Source organism: Crinia signifera, chromosome 12, assembly GCF_055691185.1.
Source record: "Crinia signifera chromosome 12, ASM5569118v1, whole genome shotgun sequence".
NCBI classification, from domain to species: Eukaryota; Metazoa; Chordata; class Amphibia; order Anura; family Myobatrachidae; genus Crinia; species Crinia signifera.
In genome coordinates this window covers 46,415,151-46,436,960 of record NC_139228.1, presented here as the reverse complement: position 1 = coordinate 46,436,960, position 21,810 = coordinate 46,415,151, and positions in this window count along the sequence as shown.

The window sequence follows — 21,810 nt, the reverse complement described above, 5'->3', positions numbered from 1 at the left end:
CTACTGACTAATTCAGAGGTGCACCACTGACAGTCAATTGTATAGGCACAATAATTAATTATAATCATAAATGTGCACTATGACAAATATACCTGACAATAAGCTTTATGTCAGTTATCACAGTTCAAAATAATCACTTTACCAATAACTTTTAGTGGTACCTTACCACTGACCAGTGCGGTAATACTCTCAACAAATCCCATTTCCCCCTTTCCCCTATTTTTTTTATATTTTTCTGAATACTAACAGAAAACTTCTGGTTAACACCCACAAACAGCAACTTTCTGGTGGTCAAGTTGTGAGGGTAATCCCTGTTTTTTTTTATGCTGTTTGTCCTCACAACGCTATGATCTGTAAGCATGCTCAGTCGTTCCATAATCCATTAGTTTGCGCATTTAGACAGCAGCAATCAACTCTGACTAACCCCCTTATTACAGACCGCAGATCCATTTTCCAGTTTTACAAGATTCATTGTTTAGCCAAAGTGCTTTAACTTCCAGATTAACTTTTGCATTCCATCTTTCTTATTTTATTTTTCATGTTTTCTCTTTATATTTAGAACATTTCTCTCTATATAAGGACACTTTTCCTCCAGTGATGGCTAACCTTGACACTCCAGCTGTTGTTGAAGTACACATCCCAGCATGCCCTGCATCAGTTTTAGTATGGCCAAATAGTAAAACTGATGCAGGGCATGCTGGGATATGTAGTTCAGCAACAACTGGAGTGTCAAGGTTAGCCGTCACTGCCCTAAACCATTAACAACATATATGTAGAATCATTCTATTCAACTAGTTCTATTTGTGTGTGTGTGTGTCTTTTTAAATTTGAATAAAACATTAAAAGAAAACTGTCTCTTGTTTTTCTGTGTTTTCTTTCTTCCTTTTTTTTTTTTTTTTTTACCGGAGTTAAGCTTTGCTGGACAGCTCCAAATGATCCCACAAAGAAGGGGAGGCACTGGAGGTAGGAGAAACACTAGGGGGCACGGCATATGGAAGAAAAGGGCACCCATTTTAGCTTCCTCCCCTGCTGCAACAAGGGACTTGGTCTCTTCTTTCTCCTGGTGCTGGTGCCATTTCTCTCCAAGACTGCGGAGCTGATACAGGGCTGAATGCAAGTTTTGCTATACAGCACAGAGCGAGACGATTCTCCTTTGGGCATCGCTGTCCCCACCGATCGCTGAGGTCATCACCGCAAGCAGATAAGTACACAGTATATATTGCTCTGTGCGACTGCCTGACATTGTGCACTGTGTTTTTAACATGGCTGAAGGGTGTAGTCCTGCTGCTGTGGGGGAGGGAGCGCCGTCCTTATTAGTTTACTGCAGAATTTGTGGTGAAAATTGTCAGGTGAACAGATGGATCAGGGGGATTTGTGCCCTTCATGTGAGTCTGTCCCCAGTGGTGCACAAGCACGGAGGCCTGATCAGCCTGAACCTGCGTGGGCAGCTGCGTTGGGGAAGTCTATGGATGCCTTAGTGAAGGCTTTAAACAGGCAGAGATATGATTTAGTTAAATCTCCTGGCCCTTTTGCATCCTCCCAGACTTTTGGGGGTTCAGTGGGCCCATCCTAAGCGGACCCTTACATGTTGCAGGTCTTGCAGGACACTGCTCAGAATGTCCATAAGTTAAAGGTATTGATGGAACAGTTTGCCAAATCGTCTGAGTGTCATTCTCCTAGACATCCTTTATCCACCCCTCTATTAAATTTGGATTCAGAGGAGGAGGGAGGTTGTGTAGAAGATACCGTTTGGGATCAGTCAGAGGAGGTTGATGCCTCTGTTCCCGGTATTGAGGATTTAATTATGGCAGACAAGCAGACTTTAAGCGGGATACGGTGACATTTACCTCGGATGAGGGCATGGTTTGCTTGTTAGTGTGAAGCATGGAAATGTTCTGATAAAAAGCTAATTATGTCAAGGAGGTTTTCTAACATGTACCCAATGCCTGAGGAACATGTAAAATTATGGGAAAAAGTCCATTTTGGTGGATGCACCTGTGACTAGGTTGTCCAAGGCTACGGCACTTGTGCGTACTTTAAAGATCCAGTGGACAAAAATTTGGAAGGTTGCCTTAAGGCAGTGTTTGAAGGGGTGGGGTTTACTCTTCTCCCCATTATTGCTTCTGCTTGGGTAGCCAAAGCCATGATTAAATGGGCTGAGGCCTTAGGAAATCAAGTTCAGCCTGATTCAGATATTTCACACTGGCTGAGAAGCTTAGGTGTGCTGCAGAATATATTTGTGAGGCTGGGAAAGAAGGGGATAGGATGGCCTCAAAGGTATCAGCCACTTCTATTTCTGCTAGAAGAGCTCTGTGGCTAAAAGCTGTGGAGGCAGACAGCGAATCCAAGAAGTCTCTGGAGACGCTGGCCTTTAAGAGAGAGCTTCTTTTTGGATCTGAGCTAGACTCCATTATAAAGCAGGCCACAGGTGGGAAGAGTACCTTTCTTCCCACTACTTCAAAACATTCTGGATCCAAGTTTGGGGCCTTTAAACTGTCCTTTCGTTCCTCCTTTAAGGGGAGACAGACAGGAAGAAGAAAGTTTCCAGCCAATAAGGGCAGGTCCTCCAGGTCTCGTTTTGGAGCTTTCACTAAGAAACGTGTCCAAGGGAGAGGATAAGTCCTCCGCATGATCACCAGTCCGTATACAGTCGGACAATGCCACGGCTGTGGCTTACTTAAATCATCAAGGTGGGACTCACAGCAGGATGGCCATGCTGGAGGTCTCAAAGATTTTCAGCTGGGAAGAGGTGAACATTCCCGCTCTGTTGGCTGTGTTCATTCCTGGGATCCGGAATTTAGAAGCAGATTTCCTCTACCTCCCCCATGGCAGCCAACACCTGTGGGTTATCTCCCTTCTGGGTAGTACTTGGAAAGGAAAAAAAGACATCCGGCCCCTATATAAGGCTCCTCCTCCTGGGCCTCCTTGTCTTTTTTTCCTTTCCAGCAGGGTAGTGCATGGAGCAGCAGGTGGAAAAATCCTGCAGGAAAGGTTTATGGCTTACCCCAGCGACAAAACTGCTATCCCCGACGCCTAGAGTGCACCGGGGAGAGATGGAAGGTGATGCCGGCCTTCGGAGGTGAGACAGACCTCGGGTGCTGCATGCCGCTTCCTAGTGGAGTTGGCTCAGGCGGCGGCGTCCTCAGGCAGCACGAGGGCTTACAGTAGTGCGCGCCTGGTCCGGGTTAATCAATGCGTGAGACCGGACGGACGTCATAGGGGGCGCGGCACATAAGTATGACGCGGCGGCACACGGAAGCGCTGGAGTCTCTGTGTGCTGCTGCAAGCGCGCTGTTGCCGGAGGAGAAAACCTATACCCAGTACAGCCGACCTAAAAAGTGAGTACGGCGGGCGTCCCTGTGCGGTGCTACACACAGTGGGCAGTATGGATGCAGTGGCTAACTTCTATATGTTGTTAGCAGGCAAAATAAAGTTTACTATGGAGGAAGAAAAACGGCCAGTCGTTAAAAAATCGGGGTAAGCCAACTGTAAGCCAGGTGCAAGCCTGTAATCATTAGGTGTGAGTGTTGCTTTGAGCTAAAACACTCAGTGTGTGTTTTTTTGCTGCAGGTCAGATTCCAGTAAGGATAAAGGGGACCTTAAAGCAAAACACAAAAAAATGCACGTGGCTAAATGTCTAATGTGCACAAAGGATTTACCTGACAATAATATTGGCAGTGTGTGTGAGCAGTGCAAATCACCTCAGATACCCCTAACCCAGATGACGGGTTTAGTGGACATGCTCAGAGTGGCCCTTACCGACACATTTGTAACCAAGGAAGACCTGGTTAAAGCTACAAGCAAAAGAAGCAGGGCAGTGTCAAGTGAGGGTTCTGCAGGTTCGGCAGATGAATTTGAGGCAGGGGCTCTGGCAGATGAAGAGGAGGTGATAGCTGATAAATCTGACTCAGATTTCAACCCAGACATGGTGGAAAATCTGATACTACTGATACATAAGTCTTTGGAGATATAGGATAAACAGGAGAGCATTCTGCCTCAAGATCTTTTATTCAAAGACAAAAAGAAAAAAGGGAAATGTTTTCCATTATCGCAAACTCTTAAAGACGCGGTCGCAGAAGAATGGAAATTCCCAGACAAAAAGGTCTCAGTACCTTTAAAGATTAATAAAATGTACCCATTCCAGAGTGACCAAGTCGCAACATGGGAAGAACTACCCAAGGTAGATGCGACAATAGCAAGAATTTCAAAGAAAACAACACTTCCCTTGGAAGATGCGAATATTTTTAAGCATCCGATGGAGCGGAGGATAGAGTTAGGTTTAAGGAAGCAGCACTTAACCACAGGAGCAGCCTTAAAACCGGCAGCATCTATGGCTATAACATCAAGAGTCCTTAGAGGATGGTGTCAGCAGTTGGAAGTCGACTTACTGGATGGGATCAAGAGATCAGAAATATTAAAGGGTGTGCAAAACATACAACTAGCAATAGAATTTCTTTGTGAAGCTTCTATGGACTCTCTGAGGTTGGCGGCAAGGGCAAATGCCACAGCAGCAGTGGTGAGACGGGCACTTTGGCTCAAACCCTGGGCTGCGGATGTACAGTCCAAAAACAAGCTACTAACACTACCTTTTCAAGGTGATTACTTATTCGGAGCTGTTGGACGAGATAAAAACGAAAATCTCTGGAGGAAAATCGGTATGGTTACCGCAGGACAGAGTGACAAAGAAAGGTACTAGTAATAAACCGTTTAAATATCAGCCTCAAGACTATAAGGAGGCTAGAGCCTATCGCCCGGGAAGAGGCTACAGAAGAGGAAATTGGTCATCAAGATCAAATTTTCGTGGCCAAAGAGGAAGAGAAAACAGATTTTTCTCCAAGCAGAATACCCAATGATGCCAGTCCACAGACTGTGGGGGCCAGGCTACTTCATTTTGCAAAAATTTGGGAGAACTCTACATCGGACAAATGGGTTCGAGAAGTGGTAACAGAAGGTTACAAAATAGAGTTCAAAACCAAACCAGGGAGATTCTTTACAGAATCACCGGTACCCAAAGAAAAAGCAGAAAAAGCTTTACTATCCAGCCTCCAGGTCATGATACAACAGCAAGTGGTGGTGAAAGTACAAAAATCACAGATAGGAGAAGGCTGGTACTCCCGTTTCTTTGTAGTACGAAAAGCGTCGGGAGGATTCAGAACGATACTAGATCTAAGAAGATTAAACCGGTTCATTCATGTAAGGGCATTCAAAATGGAATCGGTGAAAACAATCCTACCAGATCTGAGTCAAGACATGTTCATGACAGCCATCGACTTAAAAGATGCCTACCTCCATGTACCAATTTACATAGGGCATCAAAAGTTTCTACGCTTCTCAGTCGACGGAATAAGCTACCAGTTTACGGCACTTCCGTTTGGACTGGCAACCTCCCCAAGAACGTTCACAAAAGTCTTGGTAATTGTGATAGCAGTGCTCAGAAGGCAAGGCATAATGTTGTGGCCCTATCTGGACGACATATTGATCGTAGCAAGGTCAAGGGAACAGGCAGTCGACCATACACAGAGGGTCTTGGAGTGCCTAACAGACCACGGCTGGCTGATAAACTTGCAAAAAAGCAAACTGGTGCCGTCAAACCAAAGGGATTATTTGGGAGTGACAATAGACACAAGGTTAATGAATGTGAAATTAACCAAGGAGAGGCAACAGAAGTTGCTGTGCTTCTTAAAATCGATGGTGGAAAAGTCGATAGTCTCATCAGAGATGTGTATGAAAGCACTAGGTCTGATGTCGGCAGCACTAGAGACTGTTCCATGGTCAAGGTTCCATATGAGGAAAATGCAGAGATGTTTTCTATCTCAATGGGATGAAAACGGCAAGAACCTAACACAAAGAATTGTGCTGGGAAACAGAGCAAAAGAAGACTTGAGATGGTGGTCGGATGTAAACCGATTGGAGAGCGGAAAATCTTTTGCGGTGGCACAACAAGTGGTGGTAACTACAGATGCCAGCCAGATAGGTTGGGGAGCGACATGCGACCAACATCTGACGCAAGGACTATGGCCAGTCAAATTTCAAACAGCACACTCGAACTTGAGGGAGATGCGAGCAGTATATCTGGCTTGCAAAAACTTCGACCACATTCTAAAACACAAGGAAGTGGTGATACGTTCAGACAACAGCACAGTGGTTTCCTACATAAACAAGCAAGGAGGCACAAGGAGCCAACATATGATGAAGGAAACGGAGAAGTTGTTAATCTGGGCCGAAAACAATGTGCAGAGTATGTCAGCAGTATTTCTGGCAGGGAAGGACAACACCCTGGCAGATGGGCTCAGCAGGACTACATGTGTCCCAGGAGAATGGGGTCTGAACAAAGAGGTCTTCGAAACCCTAGTAGGGAAATGGGGACTCCCAGAGATAGATCTCATGGCCACAAAAGAAAACAGGAAAGTCCTGAAGTACTTCTCAAGGTTCAAAGAACATCAAGCATCACAAGTAGATGCTCTGACTTGCAAGTGGCCGATGGGATTGGCGTACGTCTTTCCACCCCTTCCTATGATACCAAGATTACTAAGGAAGATACAAAAAGAAGAAACAACGGTGATAGCAATATTACCGTATTGGCCAAGGAGACCTTGGTTTCCGAAATTGCTTCAGATGGCGATAGACAAGCCCTGAAAACTACCACAAATACCAGACTTATTAATACAAGGGAAAGTACAGTGCCCACAACCAGAGTCGTGGAACTTGACGGCGTGGCTGTTGAGGTCAGAAACTTAAAAAGAAGAGGTTTCTCAGGGACCGTGATTAACACACTGCTGAAAGCGAGGAAAGAGTCCACCTCAAAATCGTATTATAAGGTCTGGAAGAAGTACAGTTCTTGGTGTGTGGAAAATCAGCAGTCTCCAGGGGAAATACCAGGGATTCTGGGATTCTTACAAGGAGGGCTGGAAAAGAGACTGTCTCTTAGCACAATAAAGGTACAGATCTCAGCATTGGCCGCTATGCTCGATAAAAATATAGCAGAAAACAAGTATGTTAAAAGGTTTATACAAGCAACCAGAAAGTTAAGACCAACTTTCAAAAACCCTCTGGCACCATGGGACCTGAATATGGTCCTTAAAACATTAATGGACAAACCTTTTGAACCTCTAACGGAGGTTCCTCCTAAAGTATTTGAACTGGAAGGTGGCATTCCTGGTGGCCATAACATCGGCCAGGAGGGTGTCCGAATTACAGGCACTATGGGCGGAAGAGCCTTTTCTAAACTTTTTTGAAAGTAAGGTGGTGTTGCGGACAAACCCACAATTTCTACCAAAAGTAGTCTCAAATTTTCATGTAAACCAGGAAATAGTACTTCCATCCCTCTGTGAAAATCCGGTTAATGAGAAAGAGAAGAGATTAAACACATTAGACCTAGTGAGAGCCCTTAGAGTGTATATAGAAAGAACAAAGGACTTCAGGAAAACAAAGAATTTATTTGTTTTATCGGAAGGATGTAGAAAAGGATCAGGAGTCTCAAAATTGACACTTGCCAGATGGATCAGGTGCTGTATTCAAGAGGCATACAAAATGAATAACCAAGTTTTACCAACGGGGTTAAAAGCGCACTCTACGAGAGCACTAGCCACATCTTGGGCAGAAAAAGGAGAAGCGTCCATTACAGATTTGTGCAAAGCAGCGGGTTGGGCTTCGGCTCATACCTTTACGAGACATTACAGGATAGATGTTATGTCCTCGGCAGACGCAAAATTCGGACGAAAAGTGCTAAGTGCAGCAATTTAGACCAACAAGGGTTTGTAAACAAAAAAAAAATATATATAAAAAAAAAAAAAAAAATTATTATATATAATATATTATTTATGGGTATATTTTATTATCACATGTTTGTTGGAGGAAAACCCACCCTGATAGTACTGCTCGGGTACCTCCCACAGGTGTTGGCTGCCATGGGGGAGGTAGAGGAAATATCAGATTGTTACCTGATAATATGTTTTCCTCTACTCCACCATGGCAGCATATATTCCCGACCCTGTGTTGTTAATTTGTTGTTATGCAATAACTATGAGTTTATATTTAAGCTGGAGAAATGAAGACAAGGAGGCCCAGGAGGAGGAGCCTTATATAGGGGCTGGATGTCTTTTTTTCCTTTCCAAGTACTACCCAGAAGGGAGATAACCCACAGGTGTTGGCTGCCATGGTGGAGTAGAGGAAAACATATTATCAGGTAACAATCTGATATTTTCTCAGCAGGGAGGAGCTGCTGGAGGGAGAGTGGACGCTCATCAGGAGGTTTTTCAGAAGATAGTGTCTCGCTGGGGGCTCCCAGAGATAGACCTGATGGCATCCAGAAAAATGTGTCAAGTTCCCAGGTTCTGTTCTCGGACAGGGGATCCGACCGCTTGGGCAGTGGATGCCATGACAGTCCTATGACATTTCAATCTTGACTACGTGTTCCCTCCATTTCCCATGATTCCCCGGGTGTTGAAGAGAATCAGATCCCAGAATGTGCAAACCATTCTGATTGCTCCGAACTGGCCCAGGAGGTCATGGTATTCAGATGTACTGCGGTTGTCGACGGACTTCTGGTGCCTTCCTCTTCGACAGGACTTAAACAAGGTCCTTTTCTACACCTGGACCTAGCTCGTCTAAATTTGACGGCCTGGCTTATAAAACCTCCATATTGAGGAAGAAGGTGTTTTCGGAAGCGGTCATCCAGACTGTGCTCAGGGCTCGCAAGCCTGTGTCCGCAGCGAATTACCATTGAGTCTGGAAGATCTATATCAGGTGGTGTGAGCGTCGGAGAGTGCACACCTCTAGGTTCAATATAGAAGTTCTTTAATTGAGAAATATCCAAATTGAGAAATTACAAAGTGGGATTTACTTATAAAGAACAGTTATAAAACAGTTATCCTGCATGAATTTCCCTGAATATGGACTGATCTTCTGTTTATTTCTCTTCTCACAGGTATGTGATTTAAATTGGTGAGCTTCACTACAAGTCCCAGCTGTTTGCTCTGCATAAACCCCTATGAGCCCATTGCAGTAGTATACAATGTATGTGATTTAAATTGGTGAGCTTCACTACAAGTCCCAACTGTCTGCTCTGCATAAACCCCTATGAACCCATTGCAGTAGTATACAATGTATGTGATTTTAAATTGGTGAGCTTCACTACAAGTCCCAGCTGTCTGCTCTGCATAAACCCCTATGAGCCCATTGCAGTAGTATACAATGTATGTGATTTAAATTGGTATCTAAAAACACTATAACTGATCATCTGTATTTTGCCCATTGCATAACAAATGTTGTATTATTAATGTGTTTCTAGTCTTTATAGTACCTGTTTGAAGCTGTGTTCAGTGAGGCATAATTTATTGGCGTATATGTTTTGGCTAGTGTTTGTTACACAGGCCTTGATTAGCTGGTCATGTGACCTCAGCTGTAGTCTCTTCTAATTAGACCTGCTATATCTGTTCATATAGAAGGCAGTTCTCTGCCTGGGCAGTTCTTTAATTGAGAAATATCGGAAGTGAGAAATTACAAAGTGGGATTTACTTATAAAGAACAGTTCTAAAACAGTTGAAAAACATTGAACAGCATCAAACAAGGTAAATACAATACTTATTCCACATTATTTCAAAACAATATCCACTCGACTTAACCTGGACATCAACAGGCAAACTATCACATCATGCTCACCACAATGCTACTTCTCATTTCATTACATGGCATACTCACCAAACTTCAACCATCCTATAATCTCCCTGACACTCACCACTCAGTACACATTGCCTCTTTCATTATTCACTCCCTTCTTCTAAACATTCATGAGCTCTTTACTTCTCTACTTTCCCATCACCAATACAAAAAACTGCAAACATCCACCTATATCTATCTCTCCTTTCTAATTTTATTAGCTGGTGACAGATCACCAAACCCAGGCCCCAACCACCTGACCCACTCAGATTTCATTGCTTCTAAGCCTAGAAATTCAGCTAACCTCATAAATATCAGATGCCTCCCACCACACACCAAACAACTTAAATGTGCCCTATTGAATGCACGCTCTGTTTGCAATTAATTAACATCCATCCATGACCTCTTTATCTCTCACATCTTCAATCTGATGGCCATTACAGAAACCTGGCTCACACAATCAGACACGGTGTCTCCTGCAGCACTGTCACATGGTGGTTTCCACTTCACTCACACCTCCAGGCCTGGTAACTGTAAAGGAGGTGGAATTTGTATATTACTGTAACAAGCCTTCACATACTCAGTTCCACCACCAGTTCCTTCACTCACATTTACATAATTTGAAGTACACTCCATTAGTGTTTTTCCCCTTTCTATCTGCGTGTTGCTGCTATCTATGCCCACCTGGGCTTCCCAAATATAAATTTCTGGAAGATTTCTCTGACTGGCTCCCCCATTTCTTATCCTCTGACATCTCCACTATCATCCTGGGTGACTTCGACATTGCTTTTGACAGTCCACCATCTCTGCATGCCTCCAAACTCCTCTCTCTAACCTCCTCTCTTGGCCTCTACCAGTGGTCCGACGCCTCTACTCATAAGGAAGGCCACTGCCTTGACCTTGTTTTCACCACGCTGTGCTCAGTCTCTGATTTTACTAACGCTCCCTTCCCTCTCTCTGATCACAATCTCATTACCCTCTCACTCTCCTCCATTACCTCAAGCTCACTGACAGAGAAATCATGCATGCCTACTTTAACCCGCAGAAATACTAATGCTATTAATTTTCCACAACTTTCCACCTCCCTCCAACAACAGCTCTCACTAATTTCTACATTTACCACTCCTGACTCTGCTGTTTCCCACCTCTACCAGGCTCTTGAAACAGCCCTTGATGAAGTGCCTCTAGCTACCCATTATACTTAACGTAGGCTTAGATGCCAACCGTGGCACTCAAAAACAACAAGACAACTACGAAATCAGTCACGTAAAGTAGAACGCCAATGGTGTAAATATTGTAATGTGACTGATTTCCTCACATATAAGACTATCTACCACTCCTACTGCAATGCTTTGGACACGGCCAAACAAACATACTACCAATCTCTTATCTCTTCTCATGCCACCAACCCTAAACGACTTTTGAACACATTTAAGTCTCTGTTGTACCCTCCCCCACCGGCTACCATCAGTGCACAAGAACTTGCCTCCTACTTTAAGGACAAGATTGATAACATCCGAGATTAAATGGTATGCTCCACAACCTCTAACCCTCTTTCTTCCACACCTGAAGCCTTTGGCACTTTCTCTTCATTTGAGCCCACAAATGAAAAGGAAGTATCCGCACTCTTCTTATCCTACTACTCTACTACCTCTCCTCTTGATCCTATACCTGCACCAGTCATTAAAAATCTATCTCCTGTGCTTATTCCAACCTTAACTAAAATCTGCAATCTCTCTCTTGCTACTGGTACTTTCCCGTCTCTGCTCAAACATGCAATGATTACTCCTATTCTGAAAAAAACACAATTGTGACCCTAACTCTCTCTCAAACTATCGTCCTATCTCTCAGTTCCCATGCCTCTCCAAGCTACTCGAGAGACCTATTAGACCCGCTTCAGTCAGGCTTTCGCTTTCAACACTCCACTGAGACAGCACTGACTAAAGTGGTGAATGATCTGGTGACTACTAAGTCTAAAGGCCATTACTCACTGCTTATTCTTCTAGATCTTTCTGATGCGTTTGTCACTGTGGATCACGCTCTCCTTTTACAAACACTACACTCCCTAGGTCTTAATGATACAGCCATTTCCTGGTTCACATCTTACCTATCTGATCGCTCTTTCACTGTTCGCTTCTCTGACTCTTACTTCCTCTTCACTACCTCTGTCAGTCGGAGTTCCGCTTGGCAAACTAATCGGCTCTTTTGGATTTCAGTATCACTTATATGCAGATGATACTCAAATCTATCTATCAACCCCAGAGTTGTCACCAGTGGTTTTGTGCCGAGTCTCTGAATGTCTCTCTGCCATCTCATTTTGGATGTCTTCTCGCCAACTCAAACTCAATATTTCCAAAACAGAATTACTTATATTCTTGCCAACTAAGAACAGTTACCATCCATTTAATAAAAAGCATTTAAAAAAAAAAAAAAAAAAAGAACAGTTACCATCCTGATATCTCCATCACTGTTGACAACTCGACAATCTACCCTACCTCACAAGCTCGTTGCTTAGGGGTCATCCTCGACTGACCTGTCCTTTTTTCCCCACATTCAATCTGTCTCTAAATCATGTTAAATGCATCTAAAAAACATATCCAATATACGACCATATCTCACACAAGACACTACTAAATCTCTTATCTAGTGTTCCCGCTAGGCTGTTTTAGCCGGGCGCTGCACCCCGCCCGATTTTTACAGGGCAAAATGCGCCCTGCCCTGCTAGCAGCGCGCTGCTAAAACAGCCTGTGCCTGCCCTGGCTGTGTGCAGGGGGAAGCGCAGCGCCGCCTTAGACGGCGATTCCCAGTGCTTCCCGAGCAGCACGGTAAATTCGTCGGGGCCGGGCATGCCCGCTTTAGTGGCGGCGGCGGCTGGGCCAGCCCCCTTTAGTGACGGCGGCGGCCAGGCCCACCCCTTTTCATGACGTCGCGGCCCGGGCACGCCCCTTTTGTGACGTCGGCTGCCCAGGGCCGCCCACAACTGTGACGTTGGCAGGCCCGGTCCGCCCCCCCCTTGCGCTGCTCCCGTGCAGCGGCGCCCTGCCTGCCCTCATTTCTAGAGGGAACACTATTATCCATGCACTCATTATATCCCGCATTGATTATTGCAATATTCTCCTAAACGGTCTTCCCAAGAACAGACTCTCCCCACTACAATCCATTTTAAATACTGCGGCTAGGCTGATCTTCCTTGCAAGATGCTCATCATCTGCTGATCCGCTCTGCCAGCCCCTCCATTGGTTACCTGTATCTTACTGTATTCAATATAAAACACTTCTAGCATATAAAGCTATTAACTATACTGCACCAGCATATATCTCTCTATCACAAAATATCTCCCATCTCGACCACTCCGCTCTGCACAAGATTTGCGTCCATCTTCTGAACAGATCACTAGCTCCCATTCACTATTACAGGACTTTCATCCGGCGACTTTCATCCGGCTGCTCCCATCCGATGGAATGCCATTCCATGCACAGTAAGACTCTCTCTGCTAGCCTCCAAACTTTCAAGCATTCCCTGAAAACTCACCTCTTCATGCAAGCCTATCCTATTTAAGTTCTACACGCATAACCCTCTGAGGCACTTATGTACTATATAGCTTCCCTTCTGGACTTGTAACTTGGTGGGACTGCTATGCTATTACTAATGTCTGTCCTTGTGTTTCCCTCCTAAATCCCTATAGATTGTAAGCTTGCAGCAGGGCCCTCTAACCCCCAAGTCTGTTCGTTGTTACCCAGTTTGTTTTATTACGGTCTACTATTGTAAAGCGCAACGGAATCTGCTGCGCTATATATATGAGTCGCATGACTGGGCATTAAACATGGAGGGATATACACACTACAGGAAAGACAGGGGAAATAGAAGGGGCGGGGGGGTGTGCCTATATGTAAATAATAACTTAACATCATGTGAGAAAAATATGAGCACAGACCTGGAAGAAGACAACTCGGAGACAGTGTGGGCAGAGATAACCGACAATAATAAAAAAACAATAACAAATTTATAATAGGGGTATGCTATAGACCACCAAATATAAACGAAAGGGAAGAGTCTCTTCTTTTAAACCAAATCAAACCAGCATCAAATCAGGGTCCGGTATTAATTATGGGGGATTTTAATTGACCCGACATTGATTGGGAAAACGAAACAGGTAAATCAGCAAGAAGCACTGGGTTCTTAAGCTTACTTAAAGACCAGTTTATTACACAAACGGTAGAAACACCAACTCGTGATGAGGCACTCTTGTACTTAGTATTAACAAATAACACAGACTTCGTTTCAAACACAGAAGTAATTGAACAATTAGGGAACAGTGATCACAATATGGTTTCACTGGAAATCATCTTAAGTAAATTACATCAAAAAGGATCTACAAAAATACTAAACTTCAGAAAAGCGAACTTTGAATTATTCAGGGAAGCCCTAACAGGAATTGGGTGGGAAACGGTTATGGAGGGAAAAAATGCAGAGGAAATTTGGGATACTCTAAAAAAGGTGCTTGATTCACTAACTATTGAATACATTCCTAAAGTAACTAAAGGTAAATTGAACAAAAAAAGCCACCATGGTTGGACAAAGAAGTAAGGTCAGCTATCAACAATTAAAACCAGAGCCTTTAAATTCTATAAAAATAACTTGAATGAGGAGGCGTTCGCAAAATACAAAGAATCAAACAAAACTTGTAAAGGGGTAATCAAAGCAGCTAAAATATTATATGAAGAGTGCATAGCCACTGAAAGCAAAACCAACCCAAAGAAGTTTTTTAAATACATAAATAGTAAACGTTTAATTAAGGAAAACATAGGCCCACTAACTGATACTAGTGGAAAAAGTGTTACTGAGGACAAGGGAAAAGCAAAACTGTTAAATGAGTTCTTCTCATCAGTATTTACTAAGGGAGAGCAGACTGTGGAACGAACATTTACCACAAATGGGACAAATAAGCCAGATCTCATTGTGGATTTCACCCCGAAGGAAATAATACTGAGGCTAAGCAAACTCAAAACAAATAAATCACCAGGGCCAGATGGGATTCATCCAAGGGTATTAATGGAATTAAGGGATGAACTAGCTACCCCCCTACATTATATCTTTAGCAAGTCACTATCGTCAGGTATAGTACCAAAAGATTGGAGAATATCAGAGGTAGTGCCAATATTCAAAAAAGGAAGATCCCGCTAATTACTGACCCATTAGTTTAACATCAATTGTGGGTAAACTATTTGAAGGATTTTTAAGGGATGGTATCCAGGAATATTTAGACCATCACGTCTACTCAGTACTAACCAACATGGGTTCGTTAAAAATCGTTCATGCCAAACTAATACTAGGGTTCTATGAAGAGGTTAGCAAAAACCTCGATAATGGAAATGCTGTAGATGTGATTTTCCTAGATTTCGCTAAAGCATTTGATACTGTCCCACACAAGAGATTGATTAATAAAATGGAGAACCTAGGATTGTGTGAAAATATCTGCAGATGGGTAGGGAATTGGCTATGTAATAGAGAACAAAGAGTGGTTGTGAATGGCGCCGTATCAGATATGATACCGGTACTAAGTGGAGTGCCCCAGGGTTCGGTTTTGGGGCCCATTTTGTTTAACCTTTTTATTAACGATATTGGGATAGAGTTACTCAGCAATGTATCCATCTTTGCAGACGATACAAAACTTAGCAAAGTCATCAAATCATCAGAAGATGTCACCATGCTTCAAAATTATCTTGCAATTCTAGATGAGTGGGCAAAAAAATGGAACATGAGGTTCAATGTAGATAAATTTAAGGTTATGCACCTTGGGAGACACAACCAGTGTGCAAGTTACAACCTTAGCGGAGAGGAACTGGGTAATTCCATACTTGAAAAGGATCTAGGAGTCCAAATAGACAGCAAACTGGGATGTAGTGCCCATTGTAATGTAGCTACAAAAAAGCCAACAAAATTCTGGCATATATTAAGAGGGGAATGGAAACTAGGGACTCAAGGGTAATTATACCACTGTATAAAGCATTGGTGAGACCTCACCTCGAGTAAGGAGTGCAGTTCTGGGCCCCACACTATAAAAAGGACATCATACAATTAGAAAAAGTCCAAAGGCGAGAAACAAAGCTTATTAGGGGAATGGAGAATTTAAGCTACGGGGAGAGATTAAGCAATTTGGGACTATTTACATTAGAAAATAGACGTTTAAAGGGGGACATGCTCAACCTGTACAAGTATATCAAGGGCCAATATAAGGAAATGTCACACACCCTCTTTTCTACTAGAAAGGAATCTAGGACACGAGGTGATGAGTATAAATTAGAAGAAAAAATATTTCATTCAGCTAGTAGAAAGAATTTCTTTACGGTCAGAACAGTCAAACTCTGGAACTCTCTTCCCAGAGAGGTGGTAACGGCTGGCTCATTAAATGCATTCAAGGCAAAGTTGGAGAAACATTTACTGGAGAAAAACATCCATGGGTACAAATAAGAAATAATTTGTCTGTAAAATATCAGAACCTACCAAATCAGCAATGGATATCTATACCAGGTTGAACTAGATGGACGCAAGTCTTTTTTCAGCCTTACCTACTAAAAAAAAAAAACCTGTAAGTAAATAAATAATCAAGGCTGTTGGAATTTCTCCAGGATGGATTCTCAGCAGGACTCAGTCTGCAGTCTTTAAAAGTACAGCTATCAGCTTTATCTATTTTCTTACAGAAAGGGTAGCCCTGTTACCTGAGGTTCAGACCCTTTTGCAGGGAGGAAAAAGACAAGAAGAAAAAGGTTTGTATGGATGCACTCCTTATGGACAATCATAGAAATTTTGGGGGGTATTCCTTTTCAATTTAAAAATAGTGGGAGCTTGTTTTATCTTATTAGGCACGAAATGGATAAGGAGACGGCCACATATAGTGAAATGAGAGGTTAAAAGGATTTTTTACATTGACATACATACATATTGTGTTATTCAAAGAAGAGAAAATAGTGATTCTAAGAATTTAAAACTGTAGGCAGATGAGACTGTCGGTGTTAGTGCTTAGGTATAAACTGGGGTAAATTCCCCACTGGAGTCTTTGCACACAATATTTAGTCTGTACCAATCAGAAACTTCATTTGATTACCACTCACTTACACTTATTGGTATATGCCTCAATTGGCTTCCCTCAGTGTGGTGGGTCAAATATTTCTATTGTTGTTAATCTAGGAGATTGTAGGCAAAAATAAAGTGCAATATTTGTACTTGGTTATACTGGCATTTCGCCTGGAGTTTTAATACAGATACAGTGTTTGTATTCTGTTAGATTGGCATTATGCCACTGTGTCTAATGTGATCAGGACATAGAGTAACATCGCCCTCTACTGGGTGAATTTATCACTAGCACTGTCTTCAAATAGTATGGGGCCTTATTTTGGTTCACTCTTAGAGGCAAAATCCTTCTTAGATGGGTAAAACCATGTGCACTGCAGGTGGGGCAGATATAACATGTGCAGATAGAATTAGATTTGGGTGGGGTTTTTCTTCAAAGTGAGATATATATTGCAGTGTAGAAATAAAGCAGCCAGTATTTTCCCTGCACAGAAACAAAATACTCACCCAAATCTATTTCTCTCTGCACATGTTACATTTGCCCCCCTGCAGTGCACATGGTTTTGCCCATCGAAGAAGGAATTTGCCTCTAAGAGTGAACCAAAATAAGGCCCATAGTGCTGTGCTGTTGCTCCCTAGCTGGTAGTAGGGAGAGTACCCTGACCGCTCTCAAATTCTATTGCCTTCTGCTGGCAGAATATTCTACCAACACTCTCCTCGGTACAGTTTGCAGAGATGCTTAGTATGTATCTATATATGCAGGCAATACATGTAATCAGGGGTAAATTCCCCACTGAAGTCTATGCACATAATATTTAGTCTGTACCAATCTGGAACTTCATTTGATTACCACTCACTTTCACTTTTTAGTATATGCTTCAATTTGGCTTCCCTCAGTGTGGTGGGTCAAATGTTTTTATTCTTATAGGAGATTGTAGGCAGAAAAAAATGCAATATTTGTACTCTATTATTTTGCCTGCGCTTTTGAGACCGAGTAATAATAAAGATACAGTGTTTGTATTCTGCTAAATTGGCATTATGCCCAGAGCTTTGAGACAGAATATCGGTTTATCACTGTCTCATATGATCAGGACATGGAGTAACAGCGCCATCTACTGGGTGAATTTTTCACTAGCACTATCTTCAATTGGTATAGTGCTGTGCTGCGCTGATGCTCCCTGGCTGGGGGTAGGGAGAGTACCCTGACTGCTTTCAAATTCTAAGATAATGGTAATTTTGAGGTTAAAGTGCGCTAAAAACAGCTGCCTTGTGGGGGTAATATAGATGGAGTAGTGACCCTATCACCACAGAAAAAACAGAATGCAGAAAAGGAATATCAATATCTCCTCCACTAGCGCCGAACCATACGTTCCTGGAAATATAGGAACGGTCCTCTTCTCCAATTTAGGGAAAACTGGTAAATAAATACCGTACGCCCCTTATAGGGTAAGTAGGATCATCTTCTCCGAATATAATGAAGTCAAATGGATCTCAGGGGTAACAGTCGCCCTGGTGGGGGTGCTTCTGAGTCCCTTGTCCCTTACAGCATCCGTGTGTGGTCGTAAAAACCCAGAATAAAAGATAGTTGGGGGGTATATAGTGTAAAACCATTTATTAAATTCACAAACATATAAAAATAGAGAGACCAAATGTACAAATAGGCATAGTACCGTTTTGGGTGGAGAACAAAGATAAATATCAAAGTTCTCAAACAAGCTTTAGAGTTGGGTGGAACTGATCCCGGGAAACAAACAGTCCACTCTCCCTCCACGTGATAGGTATCAAATGCCCACGGTCCAAAGGTCCTCCAATAAATAAGTCCAGAAAACACTCCAAACGCGTTTTCGATTGCTGCCTGCAATCTTTCTCAAGGAGATCTCTCTCTTCTTCAAGCTGACCACAAGATTTATCCCAAGCTTGAATATTTATTGAGATCGTCCAGCCAATGGTTGGACTTGCTCTGATCACGTGGTGCGTTTGCACCAATCATCGGGCGTGTTCACTTACGCCCTTTTTTGTATTTTAATTCTAATATGCCCTTGTTAGCGTCACTACGTTGATCACGTGGTGCATACGTCGCACCACGTGATAGGTCACGTGTTTCCCAGTGGCTAATCACGCACTGATTCATCCAAACCTGGAAGTGTGTTCTGACTTTATGATCGCCCTGTAATGTGTATTGGTTAATACTCAGCACATCCAGCATAGATTTTGTCGTTATTACACTTAAGTTGTCAAGACACCCTTACATGGGATAGTGATTTTTTTAAATAACAATTTTTTATTGTTTTTTTTTTTTTTTTATCACATATATAAAGAATACACACAGGTAACTCGAGCAATTGAACAGCTCAATATGACTTATTTTGGAACATTTGCATCATACAATTGACTGTCTGTTTTTTGGAAAATATATAAGTAACTAGAAACATTATCAGGGGTGGGGGTGGGGGGGTGGGGTGTTACATATAGGTAAACTTTATGTATCAACAGATTTTATCAAGTTATACACACATTTCTTGAAAATTTCACGAGTCTAAACCCTTTTTTGACCGTTGTAAATCATTATCTGCAGGCGGATCCCATCCATTATCCACGTTTTTGAGAAGTCATATCAAGTCACCTGAGGATATTATATTTCCTCACTACAGCAAGTTGGAGTTCGTCCCGGATATTAACCTAATATCATAATTCCCTGGCTTCAATCTTAATACAATCTGCATTAAATCTCTTGTAGTATTTATCTGATAAATGTAATAAATACCCTTTTATATTGCTCACAATTATGTGTTCTAGAGTTATTTATCTTATCTAAGGGTATGTTAGGTGGGGGGAACTTCCGGGTACGGCATGAAGGAGTGAGCAGCGTCTCCTTACAGCTCCGTTGCCAGCCCAGCTCCATAACCCAGCAAACCTGTCGAAAACGCAGAGAACACGCTCCCGCTCTCCCAGGAGACAAGAAGCAGACATGGACCACTCTATGGAGACGCAGCAGCCGTCCAAACAGCCTCCTGTCCCGCAACCACAGCGTCAGGACAAACGGCGCTCAGAAATCAGCATGGTGGCCGAGGCAGACAACTCCCAGGGAACCCCGGCCTCAAAGAAGCCGATAACTGAGACCTCCATCAAACACCCAGGTACCCCTGACTTTTCTATCGCTACAGTAGCCTCTGCTTTAAATCAAGGGGAATGGATAGCTGTGATACAAGCATCCATGGCCCCATTAATACAGAAAGCAGTGACTGAGATAACTGCTCAGATTGACCGCATAACTGAGAGGCTGACCGAGGCTGAGGAGCAGATTAGCTCCAAAATGGATGACATTAGAGCAATTCAGAAATCAGTAAAGTCACTGACGCAAACAAGCTCCCAGTGGGAAGATAGACTGGAGAATATTGAAAATCGCATGAGAAGGAAGAATCTTAGAATTTCAGGGGTACCTGAGACCGTTAAGGGACCGCAGCTAGAGCAATTTCTTCGCTCCACCCTGCTTCCATTATTGAAACTTGAATCCCTCTCCCCTGATATAGTAGTGTAAAGGATTAACAGAATGGGGACTGTTACTACCCAATCACCTAATAGGCCGAGGGTGATCATCCTGAAAATTCTGAACTTTTTGAACAAGCAAGCAATCTGGACAGCGTCCAGAAAGGTAAACCCAATAAAATGGGAAGGCAGTACAATCAGATTTTTCCAAGACTTCTCCAGCGAGGTGGCTAAAGCTAGAAGATCATTTACTCCTGTCTGTTCTGCAATGATAAAAGCTGAGATAAGGTTTTACATGCTTTTTCCAGCTAGACTGCGAATAATTACTGAATCAGGCCCACAGGATTTTCTTGACGCTACAAATGCTAAAACCTTTTTACTGAAACAAAAGCTAATCAAAAGCCAGGAGGACTTCCCCGACCAAACAGGGAAAAAACCAGGATGAACAGCATTTCCACACTAACAGTGGAGCTAGTGTTCATTAAGGCACAACGGTATTTTTACCTAAAGTGCACATGTTCATTTTATGTTAAACGAAAAATATGCTACAGTTAAAGTGTTAAATATTCTTATATAGGAATATATACTAATAGTAGTTTTAGACGACAGGGTACTGTTTATGATTGAGATTATACTACTAAGGAGCTGGCTGGCGACATTCCCTAGCCGTATTTTCTTATATAGACTAAAAAAAAAAAATAGGTTATATATTTTCTTTTAAAAATTAGTATTCTATCCTATAGGGTGCAACTGGTAGATTGTACCTTTGTGATTGTTTATGAAGTCCATGTTATGGTTATAACATTATATAGTGCTGCAGGTTTTATAGATAAGTTTCCTTTTTATGTGGTTTATAGATATCGGCTGTATGTTTGTCTTAATCTGTGTGTAGTCTATGTTTCCTATATGTGTCTCCCAGCGTCCTCCCCAACCCTTCCCCAGTTAATGGGTATGCTCCAGAGTTACCCTATGACGGATACCTAATGTCTTTGATTGTTGGAACATTAAACATTAGGGGTATTCACACACCTGCCAAACGACGTAAATTGTTGATGTACCTGAACAAGCAGAATGTTAATTTGATATGTATACAAGAATCTCACCTACTAGCTGATAAGGTTAAAAAATTGCAAATGTTTGATTGGGTTGTGCTTGGTTCAGCACAGTACAATTCAAAGTCACGGGGTGTCGTGACATTAGCTAGACGTACTCTGGGAGTTCAGGTAGAATCAACGATTGCCGATTCAGAAGGGCGATATTTACTTAATAAAATAAATATTGGAGGGAATATCCTTCATTTATGTAATGTTTATGCACCGAATCAGTATAAGAAAGATTTCTTTGTTAAACTATTAACCATTCTGCAAGTATTAGATCCTACTACACTAATTGTCTGTGGTGATTTTAATTTAATGGCTTCACCCTTGCTGGACAGGTCCCCTCCATTGAAACGCATACCAACCCCCCCGAAGATAGGGATCCCGAGCTTTATGAAATTACTTAATCTAATTGATACATGGAGGTCCCTTCATCCAATTGACAAGGAATTCACATGTATGTCCTTAACGCATGGAACGTGGTCAAGAATATATTTTA